This window comes from Pygoscelis adeliae, unplaced genomic scaffold (assembly GCF_000699105.1).
Source record: "Pygoscelis adeliae isolate BGI_AS28 unplaced genomic scaffold, ASM69910v1 Scaffold174, whole genome shotgun sequence".
In the NCBI taxonomy this organism is placed as follows: domain Eukaryota; kingdom Metazoa; phylum Chordata; class Aves; order Sphenisciformes; family Spheniscidae; genus Pygoscelis; species Pygoscelis adeliae.
In genome coordinates this window covers 639826-645338 of record NW_008824676.1, presented here as the reverse complement: position 1 = coordinate 645338, position 5513 = coordinate 639826, and positions in this window count along the sequence as shown.

Below are 5513 nucleotides of genomic sequence, written 5' to 3'. Positions count from 1 at the left end.
GGGTAATTTCTAGCAAACGATGTACTGTACACCATTATTTGTGGATCCTGGAAATCGAACTGGAGCATCTGGGTCTCACTAGTACATGCTTATTTAAGAGCAGACTCTGGTAACAAGGAGCTGGTCACTGCCAGAGCGTATCGGCTTGCTCTTTTGGTGCACAAATACTTTTGGTTTATTTGCCATGCAGATCGGGGCAGGTGGAGGCCATGCAGAGGTAAGCAGAGACCCCCATCAGAGCTGCTGCCATGCTGGGGGGCTCTGGGGCAGCGGGCACAGCAGAGCAGGAGCAGCCCGAGAGGTTGCTTGTAGTTTAAAGTAAAACCCTTATCCTCCGTTTTACATGAGAACTGGGAATAACGAGGACCGAAGCCGCCAGGCACTGGCTCCAGACAGCACCCATGGCCCAGTTCTGAGCGCTGGACGCATACCCGAGCGTCCCCAGACCCGGGCTCGGGGGTGCAGGCCAGGAGGGCGTGCGCAGGTTTGTCGGGGCCGTACAGCCCGGACGGGCAGCGGCGGGAGCGCCAGGAGAGATTAAACACGCAGCAGGAGCGGGGAGCGGCGCCATGTCCCCTTCTGCAGCGCGGGCCCGTACCATGGGCCTGGCTTTCGCTTTCCCGGGCAGACCCTGACCCACTTTCCCAGCTTCCCTGGGGAGGAATGGAGGGGACACCTGGACTGGGGCCTCGCTTGTGTTTTTTCCTTGATGCAGTGTATTTGTTCATGAGGGTTTCATTGATTATCGTGAGATAAATGACATCCTTCCTCTGCTAGCCCTGGCTCCTCACTTCGTCACTGGAAATAAAAAAGAGGGGAAACATGCCTGAGCCAGCGGGACACTGCCCTCGCTGCTGCAGGGCCAAGGGGGCAGCGCTGGCGTCCGGCGCCATTCCCCTACAGGCACTGGGACAGTCCTCCCTGGCCGTGTCCCCGGCCAGCCCTGAGCACCACAAGTGGCCGCCCTGGCCGTGGCCCCCGTGTGCCTCAGGGCCATGTCCCCCTGCCCTCGGGGCTCTCGGGGAGAACCATAAACAAGGGCCTTGTCTGACATGTGTTGGCACTAAAGGTCTCGCGGTGCATTTAATTTAAAAGGGGGCTTGCCCTGATGTTTCTGCTTGACAGATGTATCCCTTGCCCACCGCTGCGGCGTTCGTTGCACGCCGATCACCGGCACTGGTTCACCGTTCAGCCGGGACCGCTTTCACCAGTGGGCAGCCAGGGGAGCCCCCAACAGAGGACTTGAGAGAAGGGGGGTGGTATAAAACAGAGGGAGGGACATTTGATCTCAAATGCTGGGCTTTGGGGTAAAGAGGGGCCCCGGCTGTGGGTCAGTGCACGGGACAGACCTGTTTATTACCTGGGAAACAGGGGAGAGAGGAGAAGGGTACGGCCTGCTCCTGGCACACCGCAGCCCCGTGGCAGGGCTGGCTGGGGGGCACGGCCCCACGCCTGTCAGCATGGCCCCACACCAGCCAAAGGACTTTCTTTAAAACATGTTTATGGCTTCACACTGCAAGTCAGCACGGAGGAGGCCAGCACAAATTTATGGCAGCAAAAAGGAGAAGCCCTAAAACACAGGGTGAAAACGCAGGTGTAACTGTGTCAGCAAAAAGAAAAAGCCCAGATCAGGAATTCACACCGTTACACGTTCCATGTGTCAATAGAGGGAAAAGTCTCCAAAGTTTTACAGTTAACTTGTATACTTTACCATGGATGCCGTGGAAAGTATAAAAGAACCAAACACAACCTCGTAGTAAGTGTATAAAACGCTTATAAATTGCCAAGCAAAAACTCCAGCATGATCTGTGCACCATCAACCAGGTTCTGTGTTTTCTGCAAAATCAGTGATCAATTCTAGCCATTAGCTCCATATTTTTTTAGGACTTTGTGGCAGCAAGATCTAAGCTCCCGCCAGCCCTGCAGGGCTGCTGCGGGGCAGGCAGCACCGTCCCCAGGCAGGGACTCCCAGCAGGACGGCTCGCAGGGTCTGGCGAGCGCGGCGCAACGAGAGCCGTCGCCTACGGTGTGGCCAGCGGCCATTCCCCTGCGCGTGCTGTGCTGGGGAGAAGATTGCCCTGCGGATGCACTGTGCTGGTTCAGAGGGATGATATATCAGCGAGGTTGTATTTGGGACTGTTATATATGAGCGGTTGTCTAACGGGTCTCTGTAGTTACAGCCAATAGCTGGTGCCTTGAGAAAAGGAATAAAAGCAACAAATCAACCTCGAAACAAAATTAAAACCAGTGTGCTTCGCAGATGGCGAGGGCAGGGGTTCGGCTGTGCTAGCCCGTGGTGGTGGGGATGGGACATCAGGGTCCTGCCATCGCTGCCGCAGCCCCGGGGGACAGCAGCACCCTCCCCTCGGTCTGTGTGCCAAACTCTGCCCCGTAAAACCCTCGTTAAATCATAAGTGAAATGAAGTTGTTCAGCCACAGAGGTGCGAGAAAGAGCTGTTTGGAAGGGGCAGGCTGGGCACACTGCCACTGCTGTGGGATGGCCAGGGACAGCAGTTCCTAATTACAAACCTTCCTGGGATCCATACACCGGCTTGATGAAAACAGTTGTATTATTTATATTATTTACTCGAGCTGCCGACGTTTCCTGCAAATGATTTTGTAGGCTGTCCATATGGGAAAGGCTGTCAGAAGCATCGCTAACCCGCGGTCCCGAGTGCAAGCCCCACTGCCCAGCCCCAGCAGCCCACGGGCATCCCGGCTGGCTGGGCAGCCCCCCGGCACTGCAAGGCAGGCTTCACACCAGCTACCTTCTGCCTCACAAGTAACAAAGAGATTTCACTGCGAGTTCAGAGGTTGTGAATTTGATAAACTGTCTCATATTTTTAAATGAAAAAATGATACTTCATCTTTCTAATGACAGAAAACTTGGAGATGGTTTACAGTAATATATGCCTTTTTTAATACATGGCTTGCAATCTCAGGCCAGCAGCTGTATGAAGAATGGAGTAGCAGGCAAAAGGTTAATAGAGCATTGGTCCTTTTTTAATTGAAAAAATGACTGAGGGACCATGTAGCAGACCGAGCAGTAATATTATTACAGGCTGTAAGTACTGTTCCAGAGACTTACTGTTCATCTGGGAGCAGAGTAATGAGCACCGGGCTGTGTCTCCTGCCTCGGCAGGAATGTCGGCTCGCCCGCCAAACGGGTCTTTAGTTCATAACCAGCTCGCCTTTGAAAATGGAGATGATTTCATAAATGTTTGTCTTCCTTTGCAAACTTTGTGTGTGGCATGGTCCTGCAGAAAGAAGTATGCTGAATCACTGGCAAAATTGATTCCTCCCAATCATGCCTCGGTAGCATTGCACCTGATCTGCATCAGCGTGAGAAGGGTCTCGGGGCTGGGCCGGGCTTTGAGTTTATGGGGTAAGAGGATGCTATGTGGTGCCTTCTGATCTAGCGTATTTGGCCACACTCTCCTGGGTGTAAATCAGCATTGCTGTATTGATCTCAGGCAAACTACAGTAATTTACATCGCCTGTGGATTGGGCCCCCGTGCCCTTCCCTGGCACTGCCCATCGCCACTGCCGCAGGTCCACCACAGTGCCCCAGCACCGGCAGCATCCCTGCGCCGCGGCTGTGCTCCTGCTGCCCGCCCTCCCCAGCCACGCTCCGGCGGTCACAGACCCTCCTGCAGCTCTGCCAGGGCTCCCCAAGAAGCTCTTGACCATTCTTAAAGGTGACCCCATGATTTTACATGCAAATTCACCCTGCTGGGTAAATAAATGCACGCTGTATTGAGCCATGCTTGGGGAGAGCCCCCCTGCAGCCCCTGTAGCCCTGTGCCTCATGGGGTTCGGCTCTGCTCCTCCACGGCCCTGGCCAAGGGAAGGGGCTTGATTTGCACAGACAAAGTGGAGTAGCTTCGCTTTTCTGTTATAAAACAATTACGAAGCTTTTATACACCGGTCTTATCAGGCTTGATGTGTCTCGTAGAGCAGGAAAAAAAATCACAGCAATTTGGCCGGTAAAGCAGCCAGCGTGCTGCAGGCCCTCAGCCCGAGCCCGGTCCCGCAGGAGCGCCGGCGCAGGGCAGGAGAGGTTGCCTGCACATGGGTGAGGCGTGGTCCTTCCCCGCAGCTCCCAGGGCAGGCACCCAGGTCGGCGACTCGCGGCACGGACCCGTCGCCGTGCCCGGCACGCAAGGCTGGATATACACCTATAGATGACGTGTGCATATAGGTCACGCTGCACAGGCTGCACCTGCGCTGAACAAGGCCACCGTGGTGCTTAAGCTGGAGGTTTCTCCTCCAGCAGTTGGGTTTGAAACCCCAGGGAAAATCTGTGTGCACCAATAGAAGAACCAAAGACAATAAACAAAGCCAATAACATGGGGAAAGCTCTCTGAAAGCCTGCAAATATGGGCCTTGAGACTAAAACTACCCTGAAATCCTCTCGGGGAAAGACGCTCAAACAATAAATAAAAGATGAAACTTGTATAAATTATGGCAGTAAATTATAATGTGAAGAAATACTGAGCTTGATGTTCTGCTTAGGCTACGAAGGGGAAGAGCAGGGCTGACCGTCATTAGTCGATGAGTGCCCCGAAGCCAGGGGTGTTGCTGAATGCATTAAAACTAGAAGAGCTGGGGAGGACGGAGGAGTGGAGGAGAAGGTAGGGGACAGGGATCACTTTCAAAATACATGGATGCAGCAGGAAGCCAGAGGGTCGGGGTCTGTGGGGGCAGCCAGGGTGGGCAGGACCCGGGGCTGGGGTGTCCCCGTCCCCACAGCCCCATGGCAAGGGAGCACAGTGGAGGCAGAGACTGGAGAAACTAAATAGCAGTGGTGGAGGGTTTTGGTGCTGCGCAGGAGGTCACTAATTGGGGTAGATGGCCCTCAGGACTAATTGCAGCGGGGAGGCTTCAGCGGCTTTTGGGCAGTGCTGGTGGCGGGGCGTGCGGCCGGCCACTCAGCCCCGACATCCCGGGGAGCACCGTGACCCCACAGTGCCGCCTTCTCCAGAGGTCAGCAAAAGGGATAAATGGCAGTCTGACAGCCTGCGAGGGAGGAGAGGAAGAGGGGGAGGAAGATCTCCTGGAGAACCTGACAGAGAAGGGAAAGCCACATTTCAGCCTGCAGGGACGAAGGGAACCCCATCCCTCCGGGTTGGTTAGCACGGGACTGGCCAGAGGAAGAGATGGGTAACCCTTGGTGGGAGGTTTATTTGGCAGCTGGGGTTAGTACCCTGCTCAAAGCAGGGTGACTCCCGAAGCAGAGGCTGCGGCGGGGAGGCCCAGCGGTGCAGACAGGGCTAATTGATGAGGAATTGCCATCAGAGCACTGTGTCATCCAGAGGAGTTGAACTCTGGGCTGGCTGGGAAGCAAGGCTGTTAAACAGGTTGTGGCGGTACTTTGGGCTGGTGAGGATTTATGCTCCAGAGGAGCAACTCTATCCGTCATCTGTGAAAAGCCTCATTTACAGAGAGACACCGTGAGGAAAGGCAATCAGCTTGAAACCTGCTAAGCTGGGTGTTTATAACTGCTCTGCAAG